The sequence below is a fragment of the Mastigoproctus giganteus genome, chromosome 5 (assembly GCF_048544385.1).
Source record: "Mastigoproctus giganteus isolate SK-2022 chromosome 5, ASM4854438v1, whole genome shotgun sequence".
Lineage (NCBI taxonomy): Eukaryota > Metazoa > Arthropoda > Arachnida > Uropygi > Thelyphonidae > Mastigoproctus > Mastigoproctus giganteus.
The window spans coordinates 154793581-154819085 of record NC_143579.1 but is presented as its reverse complement, the minus strand read 5'-3'; the positions used below and the strand labels follow the sequence as shown (position 1 = coordinate 154819085).

General features: G+C 36.4%; 1 protein-coding gene across 1 annotated transcript in view; it reads left to right on the top strand.

Annotated features, from left to right (window-relative positions):
• LOC150085776 (uncharacterized) overlaps positions 1–25505 on the top strand; it is a 1040408-nt gene that overhangs the window by 300972 nt on the left and 713931 nt on the right. The window lies entirely within an intron of this gene.

The following is a 25505-nucleotide window of genomic DNA, read 5'->3' as shown; positions in this document are numbered from 1 at the left end:
ATTTTTATCTGTTTACGAAGAAAACCCACGACCACTTCAGGAACTCCAAACTGCTTACTTCAGAGGCATCGCACAAGAAGAACTAAAGAAGGGTTTTGAAAATGAAATTAAACGTGTTCAGGCATGTTTTAAGGTCAGTTTCACTTTTGTAATGTACTACTTATGTAAGCAAAATTGGACAATAATAAACGATTTGTAATAACATTAAAAACTTACTTTCTTTTGAAGTTTTGTTTCCTGGCTGCTTCTTTTACTTCAACTACTAATTATTACACTGCAATTGCAATAACCGGGGTATAATAATTGGTTTAATTGTAAACGGAGATTACTCGCGAAATAAAGTCTTAAAAATTCGTAGAGAAATATCAAATAACACTATTTCTATCGCATTTTTAACCGTTTGAGTTATTCCTTAGATAGCTGGAATGAATGCACACTGAAATTGGTTTAATAATAATATCTAGATGTTGTTCATCACGCCGCATCATCTACGCATCACAAACATCCGCAGATGCTTGTGATGCGTTTAATCGTCAACTCTTTTGTTTATGAACTTTGAACTTCTGAGCTTTGTTCCTGCAGATAATTAATTAGTTTAAACTCGGATAGTTTAAATTATCTGCGAGCTGTTGATTAGGAGCTGCGCATTACCCTGTTATGAAACTTCCAGAACGAGTATTATCCTGTTCTGGAAGTTTCTCTTCTAGAAAAATCATACGTAGTTCTAAGCTTCAGTAATACATGAGTGCTTTCTGATGGATTTTAGATGTGTTCGATGTCATAAGCTGTTAATGAAACCACCAGTAAAGTCAAGACAGAATTTTGAGTTAGAGCGTGTAGGTATTTGGATATTATAGTTTCAAGATGCAAACATAAAGAGAATATGTTTACATTGATGCAATAAGATCTTAATATGAAGCCATGAAGATGGATCGGGGTGGAATGGGAAAGAAAGTAGCCAGGTTTCTGTTCTCCACAAAGACAATTTGTGGGTCAAAGTTCATGAGGTTTTGAGGAACTGAATTGAGAAACGTGGAGCACTTCGCAATCTGGATTTGAGAAATCTAGTTTTGGGACAGAATTTTTATTCAGGTTTAAAATACTATGCTGAGTAAAGATCCTAAGTTTCAGTGATCTATTATTATTGGAGCTGTTGTGTGTTTTTAGCTCTAAAACTGGGAGGCCTCGCTGTATTATATGTCCATATTTGAGTGCGTTCTTTGGTCAATCTTCCTGTTTATTGAATGAGAAACCCAAGATTCCAAGAAAGATAAAACTGTCGTCCAAAACTATGATCGTAACTACTAGAAGAATAATTATAGAGGATTATTGGTTCTCCAGTATTCTCATCGTGGGAATGGTTGAAAAATCAGGGCCGACTCGAAATACTGGCAAGCTGACTACGGCTTTGTTCGTCGAAGCCTTAAGAGATCGAGCACCCATATCTGTCGAGTCGATGACGGAAGGAATTTTTATGGGCCTTTTTCACAATTGGCTCAGTTAGTCGGTCACAGGCGAGGGTATCGTGGTGTTTTTCTTCCTGAAACTCGGATTTTTCATCCAGCAAACAGAAAATAGACCACAGAATGCACCCAATTTACAGACAATATAAACGGAGAAACATGACCATAGTTGCCGATGTCCTAAAACCCAACAACAACAACAATCCATATCTGTGTATTTATTAAATGGGCATTAGAATATCTCGGATTGTTCTTCAACTATTTTATAGTTATTGGTATGACAGATCTTTGTCTCCGCGATGGAGATTGATGGTTCAGTTAGAGATGAACTGAATTGTAGTCATTTTCCTTCTTAGTCGACAAGTAGATCAACAAAAATACGCGACTGGACTGCGTGATAAAAAGACAGGACTTAGGTTAATATTGACCACCATCTGCGTATAACGATCGCGCCAACTATTCTGATCATGGTTCGCCAGATTCTTTTTGTGGTACGATATCTTTCGTGGTCAGTGATCTGAACTAACAAATGCGGTCTAACACGTGAAAATACAGAGAACGGTGTCGCTCACAGAGAGACACGGATGTTTTCAGTGATTATTTCAGTGAAATAATCGCTGAAAGTTATTTAGATCCCTGTAGCGCGTTAATTAAAAGCTTAGGCGAGTTGGTTACGCGAAATAGATGTTGTTCGGCTTATTAGATGCTGACCAGCCACGCCCATTTCATTTACCTCGCGTTTATGTAACTAAATGACATAACAGTGGATGACAGCTTCCATCTCGCTAATTCTCGGGCGCTGTTCATCGTAAAACAGTTGTCGAAGCGAGGTGTTAATTATACGCTGCCCTCGTATCGAGGTATGTTAGCTTTTCTGCTGCGGCGAACGGCGTAAGAATATGTATGAAATAATTTTGTGACGGCGCACGCTAAAAATGCATAGTTTTTGAAATTACACGTATCGCATATGCCGTGTCTGGAATTACGTTGACTTCCGTGCGACCTACCAGCTGTCATATGGAGCACGCGAACTCTTGTCACGCCATTGTGGGTGCGTCACGTAATAACCAGTGTCCTTGTGTTTAGTGGACTGTGCAATGGTTTCCTAAACAATATGTAGCCGTGGTTTTAAATATTAACTATTGCAGTTGCGTGTAGTCCGAAGATAGCCGAAAGCGTGTGAGATTAAACTTCGCTGTTTCTGTGTCGTGTGTGTGTGCGCGCGAATTGCGAATGTAGTTAGGAATGTATTCATAAACAATTATATTAGCCTTATCTCCGAATGCTATCTTTCATTTGATAAATTTCTTTTTGCAACCACTGATATGTCAATAAGCATTCTCCAGGAATTCCTTGCGCATAGCTTGAAATGTTTACATTTACGAGTTTTAGGTGTTTAGATGTAGACTTGAAATTTGTGGAACTTGTATTTGGTTATATAAGCTCCTAGATGTGTACTGTAGTGCTTTAATGGAGACTTGTGATACCTTTGGTTGAGGGAGCGAACTCTTCTGGTCTCCCCTGACTTCGCTACTTGTAATTTGTTCGGATAGGGCCAGACTCGAATCCTGTTTGTCGAAAAATTCTTAAGACCTCTTCAGTTCGGTCTGTACTTTTTAACTGATACTAATCCTGCAGAAGCTTCTCTAAGGAAGAAACAAATTTAATATCAACAGGCGAAACTAGTTTTTGATTGATTCACTTTTGTTTTTATATGTACAGTAGAAAAAAAAAAATCGCAACGCATAAAAAACTTCGGAGGTTCTTTTAAAAGCCCTTAAAACGATAGTATCTAATATAATGCAGTATATGAGTGTCAAAACAATAACCTATAATAGTATACAGTATTTGAAAAAAATAAAACAAAACAAAACAGAACTTTATTGTACTGTCTATAAATTCCAAATTAATGCCACTTGTTCTAACCCGAAATCTATTGCGTTGATAATGAACGAATGCACGCGATCTCCTGTCACGCTCTTGCGGGTGCATCACGTAATAACTTGTGTCCTCGTGTTTTGTGGACCGTGTAATGGTTTCCTGAACAACATAGATATCTTTGTATATGCAATTGTTTTATACTCAAAGCCGTCAGTTCGCATACATTATGCGTACATGTGTGACCAAAAAATATATTGTGTAATTGACATTACGTTACGTGGATGTTTTTTTAAGTAATGCCGTTTCATTCTCGTGGAGTGGAGTGGTGTTTCTCTTATTCACTGGGGATATGGTTAAAGTTGAAATTTTATATTGAACTAAATTTTCGAATTTTTAGGGTGCGGGAAATATCTTTTGTGTTATTATTTGCACTGACACGCTGGGTTTGTCATTTTCTTTGGCCACTATACCTTTATATATTATTTTTAAAATTAGAGTAATAAAATTCTAATAAAACTGATTTTATTTACAGCTTGAGTGGGGAAACTTTTGTACGTTGCGGTGTAGCCTGACAACCTCAAAATCATTCGCCTTGTGGTTTCCTTCGCACCCTGGCGGCTTTTGGAGTAAAACATCGGAAAATGGAGTCGACTTGCCAGACTACATGACTTTCCTTCACTAGTCAATATCCAGTTAAATATTTTACTTAATTTAGAGCAGGACTTTACCATTAGTATTAGTAGGCACTTTGAAACGCTCGAGAGATCTAGTGGGATATTAAATTTAAATATTTATTTACATATTAATTATTACTATACTTAGACCATACTGAGTGGTCACTTTATTAAGTACATCTGTTTAATAGTGAATTAGTCGTCATTTTGCTCTCAGAAAAGATTGAAAAACGGTGTCGAAAGCATTCCAGAGCGATGATGATCCACGTTGACCCGGTTGCTTCCTATAGTTGTGAATCTTTACTCCGAAGAGCTCGACCCACCCATCATATAGGTGCTTAAATGGATTGATGTGATGACTGGGGAGATTATCGCAGTCGGCAGAATTCATCCATGTTGCTGGAACCAGATCTGTACAGCTCTGGCCTTGCGACATGGAACATTATCTTGTTGGAAGAACCCATTAATAGATGGATATACTGCGGCTATTGAAGGAATGCTTCTGGTGGCATTCCATTGAAAGATCTTGATCTTGCGCAACGGATTAACTCAGAAAAAATTGCCTAAAGTTTTCTTCTTCAATCACCGACTGTTATAGAAATATTTTAGTTAGTTGAATTCATTTCTCACAATGAGAAATGTTTAGAAATAAAGAATTCATATCTGTTTCTGCAATCACACCATATCCGCAGTCTGTACAAAATCACAGGTATTCTCATCAGTTGCGCCATTAACAGTTTTAGCTGAGGACATCGACAGAATACGATTGGAAAGGGTGTACAGAAAATTTATAGACTAAGAGTTCACCTTAAAAGTTTGTATCTTTTAATTTAGCAAGCGGTATAAGGGTTTCCATTTGGCGTGGTTTTAACTCATTGTCTTCCATCTTATAAGAATTGAACTGCAATGAATTCTGTTTCGTTGATGTACAAGTAGGGTAAAAACATGCAAATACCTATAATTGCAGTGCCAAAACGAAAAAGCAATAAAAAAGAGAGGAAATCCGACTAGGAAGACTGTCCCAATAATGAGATTTTCAAAAATATCGATTCCTACCTCTTCCTTCTATGATCGTTGTGAAGTCCTTTGCTGTAACACGCAGAAGAGCGTCGATATGCTTAAACCTTACTTAGAACGTTTAAATATGAATTCACGTTGTTCCATATATTACTTTTTCTGCCCTGAAAGTCAATAGTTTATTTAAATGCATATAAAACGCGAACGTGCGAACCAAATAGATATTTTGACTGTCTGAAATCCGTCATTCTTTTCAGTGAAGTATAATTATATGTTTAGAGGTGATAATTAACCACTTTCACGTTGATATATATCAAGACTTCATATCAGCTGATAGCTTTTAAGCTGTCGGCTAGTATGAAAGCTTGCTGGCACAAGGGCTGCAAATTTTAATTTATACCTTTTTATTTTATCAATTTCCCTCTTAAGGAAGCAGCTGTGTTGTGGCATAAACTGTCATTTAAATTATATTGATGCACTTTTTTATTAAAAACGATCATGAATTTGAACCCATTTTAAGAACATGAATTATTAATCAATATTTAATTATTTTCTCTGATTGCGATAATGTCAGAGGTTCTTGTAGGTTCATGATAGCAATTGTAGACGATCTGATAATTTAGAAATGGAAACAGTTGATAAGGATAGGCGAGATTTGTTAATGTTTGATTTCTAATGCTGTATTGTTTATTTAGGTCCCCCAAATTTGTATATATTTTTATTTCCTCTGAATGATGTATTCATAATTTGTATATGCTTCTAAAGGTTTCCTAAGTCTGTGGCAAGAGAATTTTTGCAGTTTCATCTGCACGCTCGTCTCCAGGAATGGCAGCTCGTCTCGGAATCCAACAGACATTAATTGCCAACTTAGTGTTCACAAAATAGCAGCGACGATCGGATTATCTTCAGTATTGGATGCCAAAGTGATAGTATTTGGAAAGCAGAATTTCTCCCTCAGAGAATCCATATATATCATAGCCTGTGTAATGGACCAGTACATGATATTTCTATGTAAGATTGTATAAGTACTATAGAAGTATTTAAAGTGAGGCTGAAGGCTGCGAGAGATTATGTATAACACTTTAGCATGATGATATAGAATTAAGGTGTAAGAGTACAAAATGAGCCATTAGGCAAAAATAACCTATAAAGGCTATGATAGCCTGAGTTGGTTTTCTGCGCTATACCCTATAAATTAACAAATACGATTAATAAAATTAAAATAAAATAATGATTGTGTGGCTTATTGATAATAGGATACATTGAATGGTAAGTTGACGAGGACAAGCACCAAATAGCTCCTCTTCACGAATACTAAAGTGGTTTACTGTAGAGCTGTATATATTTCTCCGTATTGATCAGACATTTTCGTTTTTTATCAACATTAACAGTGTTAATCATATGTAATTTATAAACATAATTATCACAATTAAAAAAATGACACTTCTTCCTGCCAACTATGAGGGCAATACAAATACATGGATGGCTGGTATATACTCTCCTCTACATAATTCTACATATAGTTTGCTACTTCTTAGCCAATTCCATGAAAGTGTTTCTTAGTCTAATCTTATAAATATACCATATATATATATATATATATATATATATTAATAGTTATATTAGTGATAAAAGGAAAGCAAGAAATAAAGCAAAGCAAGAAAGTTAAAAGACAATAACTAATATTTATGGGTTAATGCAGTTGCAAGCAATCATGCAATACACCCACAATGTCTATAGAATATCATTAGAAAAAGTAAATCAATCCAATAATAAGAATACCATCAAGGACTTAAGAAAACGCAAAAAAAAAAAAAAAAAAAAAAAAAATTATTATTATCGCTTTTTACCGACAATCTAGATGACTTCAACTGGGGCCAACCACCCAGAATGAAGGCAAAAAACGACAAGAAGTTCTCTGTTTCTGTGATGATCAATATATGCTAAGTAATTTAAATCTAAACCAAATATAAACCAGTATAGACCGAACATAAATCGAATATAAATAAATCGAATGAAGATAATTAATTAAGAAAAATTTTGAAATATTAGAATCAAAGGTAAGAAATATAAGTAAAATATAAATGTAAGCATATATTAATCATCGTTGACCCGACAGAGAACGTAATTTAAGGATTAAAACAAGATTAAATATATAATACATACTACATTTGACCGTATCTAGGACATAATGTAATAGTCGTCAAAATAATATGTGGTGCCCCCTATGTGATGGATACGGTAAAAATAAATAATTAAATTAAATTAACGCAAAGAGAAACATGCAGATAGTAAGAAGAATCCCGGGCATACCCGAGCCACAACTTATATCTTGTAATGCCTTTAAGCTGTCCTACACTCTTTATTTTTATTTCTCCGAAATTATTAGGGCAATCCGAGGACGTAGGAGAAACTATTTCTTATCTATACCACTATTTTTCGCCTTTGTGGAGTTCAGGTTCTATTTTTCCTACTCCTTTAGTTTTTCTTCTTACTATCTGCATGTTTCTCTTTGCGTTAATTTAATTTAATTATTTATTTTTACCGTATCCATCACATAGGGGGCACCACATATTATTTTGACGACTATTACATTATGTCCTAGATACGGTCAAATGTAGTATGTATTATATATTTAATCTTGTTTTAATCCTTAAATTACGTTCTCTGTCGGGTCAACGATGATTAATATATGCTTACATTTATATTTTACTTATATTTCTTACCTTTGATTCTAATATTTCAAAATTTTTCTTAATTAATTATCTTCATTCGATTTATTTATATTCGATTTATGTTCGGTCTATACTGGTTTATATTTGGTTTAGATTTAAATTACTTAGCATATATTGATCATCACAGAAACAGAGAACTTCTTGTCGTTTTTTGCCTTCATTCTGGGTGGTTGGCCCCAGTTGAAGTCATCTAGATTGTCGGTAAAAAGCGATAATAATAATTTTTTTTTTTTTTTTTTTTTTTTTTGCGTTTTCTTAAGTCCTTGATGGTATTCTTATTATTGGATTGATTTACTTTTTCTAATGATATTCTATATATATATATATATATATATATATATATATATAATCTCCAAGTATAACAAAGCAAATATTAAATGTTATAATAAATATAAATATTATAATTATTATAATAAATATTAAGTAGTCACATAACCAATTAATGCCATCTAGGACGATTAAACATTACATCGGTCTGTATGAATATGAGTTAAGTTAATAATGGTAAGAGTTTTTTAAAGGTAAAATATGATATACTAGCTTATCAGGAATTATGGTCGTTAATTATGGTTGATACATTGTAAGGGTTAGCCCTCGAAAAAGTCCCTTGCAATGTATCTTATTGCCTTAACTAACATTTTAATGGTATTTTTATTTTTATATATGTTTATAATTTATGGCTTATGTCATGGCATAGATTGATTTTTTCCAGGTCACGTTAGGTACCCGCCATGGTTTATGGTTTACCTGATAAGCTAGTATATCATATTTTACCTTTAAAAAACTCTTACCATTATTAACTTAACTCATATATATATATATATAATGGTATATTTATAAGATTAGACTAAGCATATCAGTCGGGTACGTTACCTTCTTTGGTTCACAAATCAATGTAGTTCACATATACAGAGTGAATTCTCAACTTTAAACTCTTGCTTTCCTTATACCTGGCAATTCCTTCAGATTCATAGTTCTACACATGCCTCTTTGTCACAGAAAGGTAATATTCTCACTCACTCACTCTTTCTCATTACTTAAATAAATATATTCCCATCTTTTATTAAATTACTCAGGCCACACTTGTATGCCTTGCATAATGTCTATGTGATTAACTGTCAATTTTTCAGAGGACTTGTACCTCCTGAAAAATTTCTTCCTGCCTTCTCTCCTTTTTCTTTATCTTTCTTCTAGATAGAGTTCTTGCTTACAGGATTCATACGATCTGCTGTCTTCCTTGAATGGCTTCTATGGCCCTTGCTCGACATTCCTCTCCTTGATGCAGCTATCACAAGATTCTTCTCACTGTTGGACGCTTCTTCTCCTTGCATAGGAAGGATTTCTGGTGCTCCTCGTGCGGACTCTTCCCACTGTTACTTACTAGATATGCTTCAGTACCCCACACTCCCTTCCAAAAAACACAGCAACTTTTCATTACTACTTCTATCTTCTCCTGACTTTCATACGTTGACTTTTCACCATCTCATTTCCACCAACCTTTCTCCATCACAACAACAGAAGAAAGTCCCCTTCTCTCTCTCTCTCACCTTGACCCGCCTTTCTCTCTGACTACCAAAAGGAAAAAGCCCTTTCTCTTTCTCTTTTCGCGCCCTTTTCCTTTTAAATCTCATCCTCTCTCTCTCTCTCTCTCTCTGGCCAACCACCTTCCCTTTTTCTACAGCGTCTCACCCCCCCCCCCCCCAAACTAGCATCATGCTCATCAACTTGGGAAAAGGCCCAAGAGGATGGAAAAGAAGAAATATCAAAAAGGAAATAGTTTGATGAAGTATGGGAACTGGTAAGGGAAGTAAAGAATAGAACAGTGAGCGAACTCAGATGGATCCATCAGAAAAAGAAGTGTAAAGAATAAAGTAAGAAAAGAAACTGAGAGGCGAGTGGAGAAAACTTACAGCAAGTCCCAACATCATACAAACTAGCATGACAGAGAGGTCAAATATATACATCTTCAAACAAATTAATAATAAAGATTATACAATATTATACATACAAAAGTATGCTAAACTTATATAAAAAGCCACTTTCAGATTCAAGACATAAACATCCCGAAAATGTTACTACACAACTTAAGCAACATAATCAGGAAAAACACCTAGATATGAGTTAACAATACTGTAGTTAATTTGACATATTTGATCCAATCAGGCAGCAAAACGACCAATCCAAAATTGTTTCAACAACCTCATGCCTCTATTTTCCAAGTGCACAAACCAGACACTAAAATCAACAGATTAAACTATCACAATCTATCAGTGATACGATATTGATGGTGTACTACCTCGAATAAGTAACTCTTCACCATAGGAGAAGTTAATATTTATAAATTGGCATCATTAAGTAGTTGGCTATGTACTGAAATATGCAATTGCACTAACTTGTACATTAGTTAAACTCTTTACATAACCTTGAGTCCTAAACTGTACCGTAATCTAAATTACTCCACACCATCAGACATCTCTCATATTATGCAACTAGGTTGTCATCATTGTATCATCAGGGTACCTGTCCATGAGAAGCCAATGAGCTCCGAAACGGTGCCGTATGGGCGATGGTATCTGCTGAGAATAAGTAACAATAGTCTTCTCCTATGGTGAAGTGTTACTTATTTGAGATTCATCGTATTCTGAAAAAATGGTTATATGCTGATGGTCTCATAATTTATGAATTTTAGTCGAGCCAACTGACATTTAAATTTAGGAAGTCATATCTGATTGGAAGTCAGATATGATGAATACGGTTTGTGCTGCAGTAACTAGTACCACTGATGCATTTCAGTCGTTGCGGTTGTCTTTGTGAAACAAGTCATCTTTTATCCTTTTCTTTTAGACTTTGTAATATATCATAATTGATGTATTAAGCTAGCGTGGCCCTCTACTTTTGTCTAGACCCCTTTGACCCGTTGAAACATAGCCTACAATTATTATTCCTTTGGAGATTGCCATCATCTGCTTTCCAGTGGATGGAACTTTTTTTTTTTTTTTTTTGCATTTTTAGAGGCGTTGAATTCGAATGTTTTCCATTGTTTGAACTGTTACTTTGATTCAGGCTTGATATGATTACAAATCTTGATAAAAAAATTTCCGGATCTTTTTGTGGTACGCACAGTTCTGAAGAAGTCTTGCATTGCTGCATTTTTGATCAAGTGTTAGAAGCCATGAGACCCATTTCGCAAGAACTTGATAACCCTAATTCCTTTGTCAGAGTGTTTTGGGCCCATTCATACAAGACCCATATAGCCTGCAGTATTATTTGGATTAATAATTGCTAGTCTGCCATCATTGTAACGTGTGTTGCGAGAGTCATCTCCTGTGCCCGCTCTCTGAGCATAGAACCTTTTTGTTTTAGCTTCAATTCTGCTGCCCATTTTTTAACTGTAGCATATGATAAAGCAGATGTACCAGAAGTATGTAAAATATCATCTTCTGCGTTAAATTCTTGTTGTGGGTATTCATATTTGTCCATTATCTGATAAAAAGAAAACATACAGTTGGAGCTCATTGGGATGTCAAAGAAATTATGAACGTATATTTTTTGCATTCGTTTATAAAAAGGACTAAATAACTAAACAAGATTATATTCAAAATTTATTGGTACATTTTTCCTTTAAGGAATTACTGCGTAAAAAGCCAACCGTGTTTAAAGATTGTTCCTTAGTCATGAGAAGCTCATGATGGAGACGAACGTCAAGTTATTTTGAGACAAAATACGTAACCAGTCATTTCTCAATTGTCAGCAGACAGCCATAATTACCGGACACGTATCGACTGTTTCTGTCGGTAGTCCGAAACTGTAATCCATCCTTATGTGAACTGGCGACATCCCATGTATCCAGTTACAGGTTGCGAGGTGTATCTCTTTACGCATCTATCAGGATTAGAGCCCGCTTTATTGTGTGATACGTAATCCCCATTCATCTCAACCAAGAACAGAATAGTGCTTTATGGCCACAGTTAGTAGCTCTGTTCATAATCTCTTGTCATCTCGTCTAAGCGCGTATCAGTGTCTTATGGGGGTCGTTAGAAACCATCGTTATTGGCATTAGAACACGAGAAAGTAGACAGCTATGAATGTTCCGAAAGATTCAATATTTGGGTCGTAAATTTAGTAGGCAGAGAGGAGCATCTTAACAAGTGAATGGCGTTTCGAATATGCTTTGGTTTTTCTTTCTTTTTTTTTTTTTTTTTTTTTGTTGAATAAACAGGGGTGACATATCTCGTTCTCTACGAGCCGTTTAAGGAAATAGTCGGATTTTTCATTCTCTCCTGATCTCCTTAACTGTTTTTTAAGTCCTCCATCTAATCTTTATATTAACTTGCTAATTCTAATGTGTGTAATCATATTGGATGTGCTTTGTTATGCTTCTTGTTTTATTTACGGTCTGAGTGATGCAGTTATAAATAACAGTTAATAAGACAATACACGATAGGAAAATATGTTAATATAAGAATAACAAATTACAATTATGTTTATAAGTTAATGAGGCTAATTACAGACCTGTTTACGGTCCCTTGGAGAGGGCTCATTGGGTGATGATAGAAGACGTATATGGGGAGGTGTTAGAAGTAGAAGACAGGTTGCAGTAAATACAGGTGAGTCGACTTTATAAGGGTCCATGGGCACTTCATCAAACAAAGCCGAAGGGTGCAGGCAATTTAACTGTTGTTGATGTGGCCATTGTAACTTTGATTATGGAGGTAAGAAGAATTGGGCTTTTTGTTTTTTTTTTTCTCTAAGACAAACTTGCCAAGGTCAGCGTCTGTTTAACTGAGTTGTGTGTATTCTGGCTGTAGCCAACTGCTCAGCATGCTACCATAATATTAACAAATAGTAATAATCCATGATTTATAGCAAAAAAAAAAAAAAAAAACCACCAAAAAGCAACGACAAATCTTTCTAAAAGGGTCGAATATAAAATTTTGAGTTAAGTTATTATGTGCGGACATATGAACTGTCAAGACAAATAAACAGGGGAAAAAACAAAAGAAGAGTCGGATATGCTCTATAGTAGTGGGAAATCGACCTTAAAAAAGGTTTATCCTCCCCACCAGAGCATATCTGTGATTCTCCAGGATAGAAGTTACAAGCTTTCATTACATACTACACGGCCAGAAGTTTTGGACACGCACACTGTATCAGAAGCTCTTCCCCCGTACATGCTTCAGTACAGGCAGATCCACAAGAATTTATAAATTGAGTCGGAGTTGTATGCACATCAGTAACTTCTGTGACGCGCGTGAACCACGTAGTATCAACTGTAGTGGATGTTAATCAAGAGAGGAAGACCGTAGGTAATACCTCGAAGAAAAATCAGTAATTCGTAGGGCGCTGCATAGCCTCACGTTCAGTGGCAGGGCAGTTGCGCATATGCCCAATTTCACGGTCACCTGTTGGAGTTCTGCTCTTCTCGACACTCATCGACCCAAAAACAGTGTCAGAATTTGCCGTAGATTGACGAATCTCAATACACATTTCGTCCCGATGGACGTGATTGAATGGATATTGTGCGGGGAAAGAGAGAGAAAGCTTCTTGTCAAAGTGTATTGTCTTGACCATTAAGTTTTATAGAGACAGTCTGATGGTATGGGGCAGTTTCATACCAGTCGAACCTTGCCCGTTGGTGATAGTTACTGCAATCACCCATGACCTACTTGGACGTTTTGCGCTTGTGTGTCACCTCTGCTGTTGTAATATCAGGGCGACAACGATCCATGCAATACAGCGACAATCATGTAGAACTGATTTGTGGACATTTACATGGAAAGGTCGGATCCACTGGCTTCACGGCACGATCTCATTCGCATTTGAACATCTTTGGGGAGGAGATTTGGAGCGCTAGATTAGACTGGGTCAAAAACAGTTTTCTCTCAGACTGGTTCTAAACAACAAAACAGCTATTGGAAGTTGGTAAAAAGTCTGTCCAGGAGGGTTGAGGCTGATTATCACCTTTATCAGCCAAATGTGATAATCCTGTTTATTAGGTATTTGAATTAAAAGCATTTTTGTATATCTGTGTGCGCTAATGCTTTTGCTCATCAACGGTACATAACGCTACACATCTTTCCACTCCCCACACAGTTTTTTAAATCTCTGACCTACACAGAGTTCTGTGCTGCACAAACAGAGCACACATGCTCCAGGAGAACTATTGGGCTTCACCACATACCAAGCAAAAATATGATCCGTATATTTTCGTTTAAGGATCATAGTTTGTTTACATCGATGTCCAGTTTACTTTTTATGTTTCCAAGTTTGTTACTGCTGATGCTCATTGGTCATTGAATTAGTGAGGCAACTCGTTGACCAAACCAAAGTAATTTCTGGGTAACACTGTACGTTTTGTTTTATATCATATTACATACATATCTTTCTAAATATTAAAGTGGAATGAGTGTATTTTGAGCTACCTTATTCGAATTTCGTTGGTTGCTTAACTTTGGAATGCTGTTGCGATTAGAAATATTTTCCTTCGTCTTCTTTGGGAACGTACCCCAGACGGTATCGGATTACTTTCTCGTAACTCGCTTAATTAGTTCAATCATTTAGCGTTTTTAATGATGTCCAAAAGTGAAATGTGATCCACTCATCACCAACGTAAGCTAAATATGTGAAATATTGCTTTACTGAAAATTGTTGTTAAAGAATTAAAAATAAAGCTTTTACAATCGTTCTTCTCTTATTATTCAGTGATTATTCCAGAAATTTAATCTGGGTAGCAGATTAAATTATTCGTACATAATTAAGTACGTCATAAATTCCACCAAGGGAACACTAATATTCCATTAAAAAGCATCCGTAAAAAATGACAGTGAGATAAGGACTCGAAGTGGTGTATGGAATGAGAAAAAATATTGAATATAATTTATTATTATTTTTTTAAACGAAATAATTCCAGAAATGGTAATTCAAAGTTAAAAACTCGTGTCTGGAATGCAGACATGTTGGAACAATGCCTGCATGAAAAACAATCATAAATTCATTTTGTGTGTGTGTCAGAATTGCGATCGTGCTACTGCTTGCTTCAGGCCTTCATCAACCATCCCTGTTATTAATATGATAGAAAAGTAATGGAAAATTTCTTAAGCAATATCAGAATTAATTTATGTCAACGGAAGCAGCAATAAGAGCTCGTTATATTAAATTAAGAAAAAAAAAATACATAAATAATAAAATATAAACACAACGAACCTTTATTCAGTGTCGGATCATTATTCCCCTTTTTTTCGAATAAAAGTAAGTGTGCAGCGCGGAATGGATTCTATAAGGTGTTTTAGTGCGTTGTGGTCTAATTGTAACCATTTTTACAGAAAAATATCGCGTAGCTGCAATAAAGTTATTATTACAGTAAAATTTTACTATTGGGATTTTATTATTTGAAATTTTACTATTCTACGGAAAACCACCACGTAACGACCTTTTCCAACTGTATTATTCAGAACTTTCTAAGCTATGTGACTTTGGGTCAAATATCAAAAATACCTTTTCAAAAACATACGTGCAAGAAGAGGGGGGCTCTGCCGAATGCGGTCCTAAGTGTCACTCTGCAATCAGAATAAACCTTCTCAGGAAAAATATACACAGTTGAAGTGTACCCCTCTGCAAATAATTTCGCTATATCATTCTAATCGGCCAATAGCTGTAAGGAGCAGTACATAAAAGAGAAATGGAGATGAAGAACAGCGGCTACAGGAGATATCAGTGAAACAAGAAGAACAAAACACATTTTGCAGAAGATGCAAAATGTACCATAAAATGAACTTCAGAATAAGGCAAGACGACTATTGGATTTCTGCCAAACTCTTTCTAGTGAACACCTTTTGGAAGGTATCAAATATCTCTATAATCTGAAGAAGCTAAACATTCTCAGAGTGATATCTGCAGTGACATGGGGAGTTGACCATCACACGTTATTATTACATTATGCCGTGCATTGATTCGATCTATGCTAAATTCTGATGCCCCTGTTTATAGCTCAGTGAGTGATTTGTAAATGCTGTATTCCCATATATCAAATTATTTTACGCGTTGCTTGGGAAGCCTATAGAACTTATTGAACTTGATCCTGTTCTAGACAAAAATGTGGATAATGATTCAATTGATGAAACTCAATATGACTAAATAGCCTTTATAAAAACCATCACTTATTTTATACTTACTCTTTTGAATATCATGTTAATCTTGTGAATGATTATCATCACTTAATAATTATGATAACGTAATGCCTAATTAATCCTGTAACAGATTCTTAATCCTGTGACATTCATTAATTCCATTAATTCTGTTTTATAATGTTACTCTTATCACATTGTTGTCAACTGTCTCTCGATGGGAGAGATCTAGGTTTGATTCCCGTTTGCAACTGGAGGACTTCTTTAGACCTCTTAAATCTGAGCCGGTTAGCCAATTTCCTTGCACTCTTTTGCTCTACTAATACTAATCATCGATTATGGGAGGGAGATGAGGGTAGGAGTTGATTACGGAAGGAAGCGGAATTTCTTTCCGCTTCATTGCTTGCACTTGTGTGGTAATTATGTTATATTACCACCTACGACATACAGTTTTCGTTATCATCCCCTATATATGGCTACTCCTCAGTCTGCAAAGGGATAAATTATGAAGTATGACAAAGTTCCGCGCTGGTGGAATGAAAAAGAACGCAAATCGAAGGAACTCAGGTGGTTTTATTTTTATTCAAAGTAACCACCACCAGATTGAATGCACTTATTACACCGTTCTAAAAGTTTCTGATAAGAGTCAGCGAAGGCGTCCAAAGAGATGATGTTCGGTTCGGCGTTTGCGTTTTTCTTTATGTCCTCGACATCCTGAAGTCGCTTTCCTTTGAAGGCAGTTTGCACCTTGGGAAAGAAGTAGTCCGCTGGTGCTAGATAATTGGGTGGATGGTTGATCTGTACAGTGTCGTGTTTCGTCAGAAATGCCTTCATTACAAGTGTGGAATGGGCGCGAGCATGTTATAGAACAAGAACCACATGTCTTTCTCTAAAAATTGCATCCTTAGCCAGGAAATGCGCTTCAAATAGTCATTTAATTACCTGCATGTAGATCGCAGCATTCACCCTAACCCCAAACAAATTCCTGTTTAATCACACCCTGTTTGCCGAAAAAATATTAAGCATTTCTTGATTCTGGAATTCTGTAATCAAAACCTTTTGGGCCCTGTTGATGATTTTGAAGTCCACTGCATGATCTGACGTTTCATCTCTGGGTCGTACAGAAACGCACCCAACACACAGTTATCTCCATTGATAATACAGTCGAAAAAATTAGGATTATCTTGAGAATTCTGGATGAAATCTTTGCATGATGACACTTTTCATTGCTTCTGCTCACCCGTGAGGCTGTGCGGCACAAATTTTGTGCAGACTTACCTTTTCCCTAAATCTTTATGCAGAATTTGTTGACTAATCGATCCCTTATTCATGCCCAATTCATCAGAGGTCATTCTTATGGTTAAACGGCGATCTCCTGCCACAATTTTCCGAATTTCCAACTCGTCTTCATTTTGAGAGGTTTGACCAACGCCCAGTTCTTGGATCATAGCGAACGTCTGCACGTTCGTTTCTGCACCGCTTGTACCATTCAAATACACTCGTACGACTTTACGTTTCATCGCCATAAATAGCTTTTAACATTTCATGCTTTTGTGTTTCAGATTTTCCAAGTTTAAAGCAAAATTTGATATTCGTTCGTTGCTCCACCACAAAATCGGACACGGAACATTAGCTCTTCTAATGAAACTGGTTTTATTTTCAACCTGCCAGCCTACCGAATAATCTTTGTACCACCATCTGTTGGAGGAAGTTTGAACTACGACATATCACTTTCTTTTATTTTCAAATTCATTGAACAGGACCGCAGCAGCAGCAGCAGCACCAGTTCGGGAATTTTATATCCACACCTTATATGTAGAAATAAACAAGCTGGAATAAGATTGCAAAATAAAATATTGGAGTGGAATGGAGGTTACATTTGTTTATATATTCCGAGGGAATATAATGCTGATGCCATCGTGGCAAACTGTACTGGGAATAACTATTTCTAGCAATTGGGGAAAAAACAGCCTTGCTAATCATTAAACCACATATATGCAGCCTATTCATCACAACTCTAATTACTCACAAATATAAACGGATAGCCCAGAAAGTATACCAAGGTAAGTTAATGAATGTTCGAATGAATAAACATGAGGAAGTTATTCTCACGAAAGGCGCTTTGAACAAACTCGCCTAACCCATGTACGTGTCCTCACGAACGAAACCCCACAAGTGTATTCTTTGTTTGCTCTCAGCTTAGAGTCAGACACCTACTGATACTCTCCGTTGCCTCACAAAGAACAGCCTTCCGATTCCCTACGAAGCCACAGGATCACATAGCCTTAACATTTATACTAGAAGCAATTCAAACAGAGCGCTTTACCTTCCTCTAATTACCAGGTCTATAAATGCGTGTAATTCTCCCTAACGCTTTACGAATAAATCATATTAACATCAATAGTAACGTGAATTATTCTTAAGTTAGGCGCAATAGTCGTAGTAGTTATGGCACCGAAAGAAATTCCCAAACAAACAACCATCTGTCACTCTTTTGGAGTGGTACGGGTTCTAATCCCGTCAGAGACTGGCGGAATTCTTATAGTAAAATAAAAGAACAGAAAACCCCATATGTCAGCAGAACGCAGCAGTAGTAATGAAAATTTGGAAAATAGAATTATTATTTATATTTATAAAGGATGGCTTAGATTTAAGAAAAAAAAAATTGAAGGTTCCAACGGAGGACGAGAAGTGGCGAGTTTAAATTTTAAAATAGGAACATATAGAATTAAGTAGGGAACAAAACAGAACTTTCAAGAATCGTCTTAATACCGATGTGCTCAACAAGAGCATCCCCCTTATGGAGAGAACAATGGTGTGATATCTGTAAGGGTGAGAATTGTGTTCCTTGAGAATTAAGCATTGCGAAATGGAAGCGCCATGAAGCTTGGATGAGAGTATTAATGTTATTTATTTGATTTTAGTGAACGGCATAATAAGTTTTGTGATTACATTTGATTAATTAAAGTTGCTTTGTAGTATTGATCAAGAGAATTCTAAATGTAAGAAAGAAAGAGAAAATACAACAGACTGGGAATTTTATCTGTGGTGGCATGTGTGTATTGTATGTACCCTTAGAGATGGTTTAACATAATACACAGTGTCACAATATAAATTGTGACATCGTGTATTGTGTTTGTACATGTGTGTTTTGACGTTCACGGGCTGATTTGCATGGTGTGTAAGCAGAATAATTCACGGTCCCGCATGAGGTCAGCTAATTACACACTCGGTTGAAGAGGCTTTTAAAAATTCCTCCAGTCTTGACAGGACTCAAACCACTCCAAAACAAGTGACAAGTCGCTAAACTCGTTTGATTAAGGGCATTTGTTCTTGTTTAAATATGTTCGTTTTTCTATAATTAGCATTGGTGCAACAAAATCTTCTTGTGGTCCCAGTATTTCGTTCCGTTGTGCGCAGAATGGACCAGTTTTACATTTTACATACTTCTTATCGAAGGCCTTAATTTTGAAAATCGCCATTTTGCAGAACAGATTTAAATAAGTCTTCGATGAGTTGATGTCTAAAGGTCCATTTAGCTCCATCATATGGCCGCTAGGGGGGTGATTGTGTCCGGCTGTCTGTATGATATGCTCCGTAAACTTTTCTTGTTTTGTGTGTTTTTTATTTAAAGTATTAAGTTCCTATTAGTGCCACCACATAAGGATAGGCCCTTGGATTGCCAGGTGCAAGTACTGTATTATTTGAACCGACAACAGATAAGTATTAAATGAATTTCTGCATGTTCATTCCGCTACTCCATACAAGCGCTTTCAGCCATTATCTTGTAGTTCAACTTATACATGTGTCCAACAGACACTTGACCTTGACCAGGCATTAGAGTTTTGCCTGTCAAAATTCTAACGTCTGCACCATCTGTGGGACCAGCTCTGACCCCATTGTCCAATGTATTGAGTGCAAACAATTAATATGCAATGACTGTACACATTCTGACCTGAAAAAAATTAAATAAAAGTCGGCGGAAATCATTCTGTTGTGATAGATATCGACTCAGAAATTCTCAGAAAAGCCCTATAACTGTTGCAACGCCAAACAGCACGGAACCTGAGTCACTTTCCTCCTCTTCGGCTAACAAAGTTGAAATGCCGTACTCTAGTATATTTGAGACAAATATCATGCCAATAACTAGAAATACCGACTCTGAATCGTACATGGATGAAGCCTCTAATCCTTCTTTGTTGTCGCATCAAATCTCAGATGCATCAACTCAAACACATATATCTGTGCTGTCAGAAGATCTCAGCGCTAACTCCTTCCCTACGGAAACTCTGAATCCAACCTTTGGTATTCTGCAATCAACTGAATTCCAGGAACTACTCTTTAACACTATGCAGAAAATCCTCATTCAAACTCATCTAATCAGCGCACCTTATACTGCAAACTCTGAAATTCTCCTGGATTCTAATACACTCAATGAAGGAAACAGCGAGCTATACACGGAGATTTGTGGTATAAAAACAATATTAGCTAATCAACAGGCTGAAATTTCTGACATTAACGCCCAAATTAAAAATCTCACATCAGTTATGTCTTGCCACTTAAGGGAAGCTAGGAAGAATTCTGAACCTACTCTCGACACCAATGGGCTCAAAGTGAATACGAATTCTTCATTAACTGACGATGCCCTCAGTACTGAGACCAGATCTTCACCTTCCACCGGCCTCAATAATTCTACTGCTGCAAATATTAATTTGCCCAAGCCTGCTAACATTCATGATTCAAGTCATTCAACTGAGCAATTTATTGCCAAACAGACTCTGTTAGATGATTCTTCTGATGTAAATAGAACCACTCCTCCCACCTACTCTCCTCTGCGGAACAGTTCTGTCTGTACTTCTATTTCACAAGCTCAGAGTCACCAAGCGGAATCCTCTTCAACATCAGTTAAGGCAACATATGCAAAAATAACTGCTGCCACATCTAATGAGGTCTGCAAACCTGTCTGTAGATCTGCCGCCACAGTGAGTAAACCTGTTTCTGATTGCCAGTCTCAAATATCGCACCAAAGATCAAAACAGAACAAACCGTCAGAAAATATTAAAGCATCTATATCTCAAGGTACTTTCTCCAAGCTTCCAGCCATAACTCATCAAACACAGAATGTAACTACTGCAGAAAAATCTCAGTTACTCAAACACAAGTATAATATCACAATTATTCCCACAAAAGACCGAATTTTTCTTTCTAGACTTGGACCCTCCACTAAATCTGAAGATCTTATCAACCTAATTAAAGAAGAATATGGTTTCGGAGTAGATGTCCGTTCTCTGAAGACACGATGTCCCGCCTACTCATCTTTTATAATAACATGCCTTCCATCACAAACAGAAAAAGTGCTGAATCTAAGATCCCTTTTATCAGGGGCTCTAGTAAAACGCTTCACGGACAGACCATCAAGGGAGTCCAAAATCTCCTCTCCACCGGCATAGCAATCAGATACCCTGCTATCTACACATACTACGTTCTCCTCTCGTCATAGAATCCCCAGATCCCAACTGTTCAGTGTTTACCTTCAGAATTGCAGGAGTATAATTAGCAACCTAAACCACTTCAGAGCAATCCAAGGCTCACATATTTACGACATTTACCTGCTCACTGAAACCTGGCTCTCCATTGATATTGATGATCAGGAGATTATAGATGGACAATATACAATCCATAGAAAGGACAGAGGATCTCGTGGAGGCGGAGTAGCTATTATACATTCTAACCATATACTCTGTGAAACTGCATCAAATTTCACAAATATTGAATCAGTATACTGCCTTCTTCATCTTGGCAAGTTAAAGGTTTTAATAGTATTGCTTTATTTTCCACCTCCCTTAACTAATATAGACCTGCAGTACTTAGAAAGCTCGCTGGAATCAATCTTCCCACTAATTCAATCTGCCGACATAGCAATGGTTTTGGGTGACTTTAACCGTCAAATGGCCAATTTAGAATCTTCTTCTCCATCACTGCAGACTAGGGCTCTCTTTAATATGCTTCACAGCTATGGTCTGGAACAAATTTGCAACTTTCCAACCAGAGAAAATGCCTACCTCGACCTAATATTTTCCTCTACTCATATAGATGTTCACACCGACAACCCCATATTTCACTCGGATCATTCACCAATTACTTTTGACATCACAGTGACTTCTCATAACTTCAAATGCAGCTCCCGTACTCCTCGATTCAATTTCAGAAAGGCTGACTGGCCTCTGCTCAACCTAGCTCTAAGAAACGTAGACAAGCAGCTCGCTGACGCTATGGATGACATCGATGTGCTCACCAACAACCTGATTAACTGTGTCCATTCAGTTATATCTGACATTGTTCCTCAATCCCATCTTACCGCACGCTCTACCTACCCGCACTGGTATAATAGTGAACTAATACGTAAAATTAAATCCAAAGAATTCTACAGAAACAAATATAAGCAAACAGGTGACAGTCAATACTATGAAATATTCAGCCAACTCCGCAAAGAAGTGAAAACTCTCATATTAAACTCCTACAACATGTATACAGAGTCAGTTCAGGATAGTCTGCTTACTCACAGAGATATCAAACCATTCTGGAATTTTATGAAGCATAAGAACATAACCAGTAGAAAGTTACAACTCCGAAACGCAGATGGAATTCTCTTAACTGACGAATTCAGTATTGCTCAAGAGTTTGCCAAACACTTTTCTAGAATTCAAACAAATGATACATTGAAACCTGCCTCATTTCCTGACTTCACACCTGTTAAAGATGATATCCTCATTAATCTCTTTATCACTGATGAAGATTTAAATTCGGCATTAAAAAGCATGAGAAATGACTATACTAGAGGCCCAGATGACATTCCAGGCTTATTTTGGAAAAGGACTGTCACTACATTGAAACCCCTCATACTGCGGAGCTTCAACCTGTCTCTCAGGCTGGGGAAGTATCCTAAGCACTTTAAGCAGGTCAATATAGTTCCTATTTTCAAAAAAGGTGATAAAAATGACGTATGCGATTACAGACCCATAACCTTGCAAAACAGCCTGGCTAAACTCTTCGACACAGCAGTGCACAAACATCTCTTCGAATTCTTCAAGCCTTTTATCGATCAGAATCAACATGGTTTCTGCAGTGGCAAGTCAGTAGTCACAAATTTACTTCCTTTCTGGCAATACACCTCTGAAGCTCTTGATAACCACCTACAAGTTGATGCAGTCTACACAGACATATCTAAGGCATTTGATAAAGTCCCGCACGAACAACTTCTGGAAAAACTTAAGCTATATGGCATCCGTGACCCTTTGCTCTCATGGCTACGCAGCTATATTACGCATCGTTCCTTGAGCGTTATCATCGATCAAGTGAACTCAGACTGTTTTATACCACTAAGCGGAGTACCACAAGGCTCTCCCTTAGGTCCTCTTCTCTTCATTGTTTTCGTAAATGATCTTCCTTCTTTCATCTACACCTCCAATGTTCAAGTTGCTCTCTATGCAGATGATCTTAAGATCTACTCAGCAGTGAAGGAGACTACCGATTCTCAACAACTTCAATGTGCTCTCAATAAATTCTCTCTGTGGCTATCTCTGAATGGCTTGTCTGCTAACCCCTCGAAGTGCAAAGTAATCTCTTTCTCATCTTTCAGATCTCCACAACTAATGAATACGGAGTATAGTATTAACTCTGTGATCATCGAAAGGTGTGACCAAGTTAACGACTTAGGGATTCTCTTTTCCAGCAGTGCTAAATTCGATGCCCATGTCCTTAAAATTACCAGCAAAGCATTCAAAACACTGGGATTCATCAAACGGAACACATACAAGTTCAGAAACTACAGATATGCGGTTATCCTTTATAAAACTATTGTTCTGCCAATCCTTGAATTCAGTTCACCCATCTGGAATCCTCACACAAGACTTTAACTAACAAAATTGAAGCAGTCCAAAAAAACTTTATCCGTTACCTTACGTACCGCAATCCTCTATTCTATCACTCAGTGTATTATGAATCGCTGTGTGATTACTTTCATCTAAGGCCTCTGTGCACTAGAAGAGTTACTGCTGACATCGCCCTCCTAGCCAAAGTAATCACTGGAATTTATGAAGCATCTGATATCCTGAGTAAAATAAACTTCAATGCTCCCTGTAGACAAGTCAGGAACCTTACACCGTTTCGCCTTGACTCTGCCAACACGGACTTAATGAAGTTCAGTCCACTGAACAGAATCAGCAAATCAGCAAATGACTCTCGCATTGACTTCTTTGACAACTCCCAATCACTGATGAACTCCATCCACAAGTTTGCCTCTTCACTTAAACTGCAAAGTGACTAGCTCACATCTAATTATTGTAGCTTTTTATTTGTTATATTATTTTTCTATTCTCTAACGGATTAATTATTACTTGTTTTACCGGTAACTTAACTTAATACAATCCTCTTTTGTTATTAGTAAATTAATAAGAGGAGTTTACCTCAATATAGTACGTGGAACACTTCCGTATGATACCCTCCAGAAATTAAAACGGAAAAAACGAAAAAATCGACAACTTACCGGTACATTAAAGTAAAATATAAATAATTAAAGTAAATTATAAAAAAGTAAGGAAGGAAAATCTTTTTGAATATTTTCGTTAGATTCTTTTAATTGCGTTAATTTGAATTTTAATTGTTTTGAATTGATTTTGAATTGTGTTAAATTGATTATTTAATTTTTTATAATTTACTTTAATTATTTATATTTTACTTTAATGTACCGGTAAGTTGTCGATTTTTTCGTTTTTTCCGTTTTAATTTCTGGAGGGTATCATACGGAAGTGTTCCACGTACTATATTGAGGTAAACTCCTCTTATTAATTTACTAATATCATTATCAACGTAGAACATATTGAGTATTACAGCTCTGATTCATACTGTCTAATCCTCTTTTGTATATGCTTTTATTGTTTGAATCTATATCAATGTTTATCGTCCTGTTGGATTTCATATTATTGTTATTATGTTTATTGATCTGATCTCAGATACACTGTTAATGGTTACCTGTTGTGTATCTTTTTATTAATAAAATAAAAATAAAATAAAATAAAAAATAAAATATAACCTGACAAGTTTCTTTAATCTCCTTATGATTGCCAGTCCAATGAGGCATTCATCTTATGGTAGGTGTGGTAAAAGCGCGTCAAATAATCACCCATCTGACATTGCTTGTGGAAACAAGCTGTGCAAAAAAAAAAAAGGTTAGGTTTAAAAAAACAATCGTCTGGTTGTAGTCCACCCAACGATGAAACAAAACACAATCGTCTGTTTTGTAGCCTACCAGTCGTGTCTAACCAAACGCTACGTAGATAACAAGGCGTATTGTGTTTATGCTTTGATACTTCATTTTAACACAATTTTTCTTTATAGAATAGTGGTTGAGCAGCATATCGAAAATGGCATTAATTAGCAAATTTGAAATTATTTCTCCCAAGTGACCATTTTTTTAAAATATTGTTCAAAGAAAATTCAGCAGTTCCGAAAAAAAGTCTGACGTTTAGTGATGATAGAAAACTCAAAATCATTTAGGTTCCACGAGAAGCTAAATGACTTTGACGCGCTTATATTATTAATCTGAACACGGCG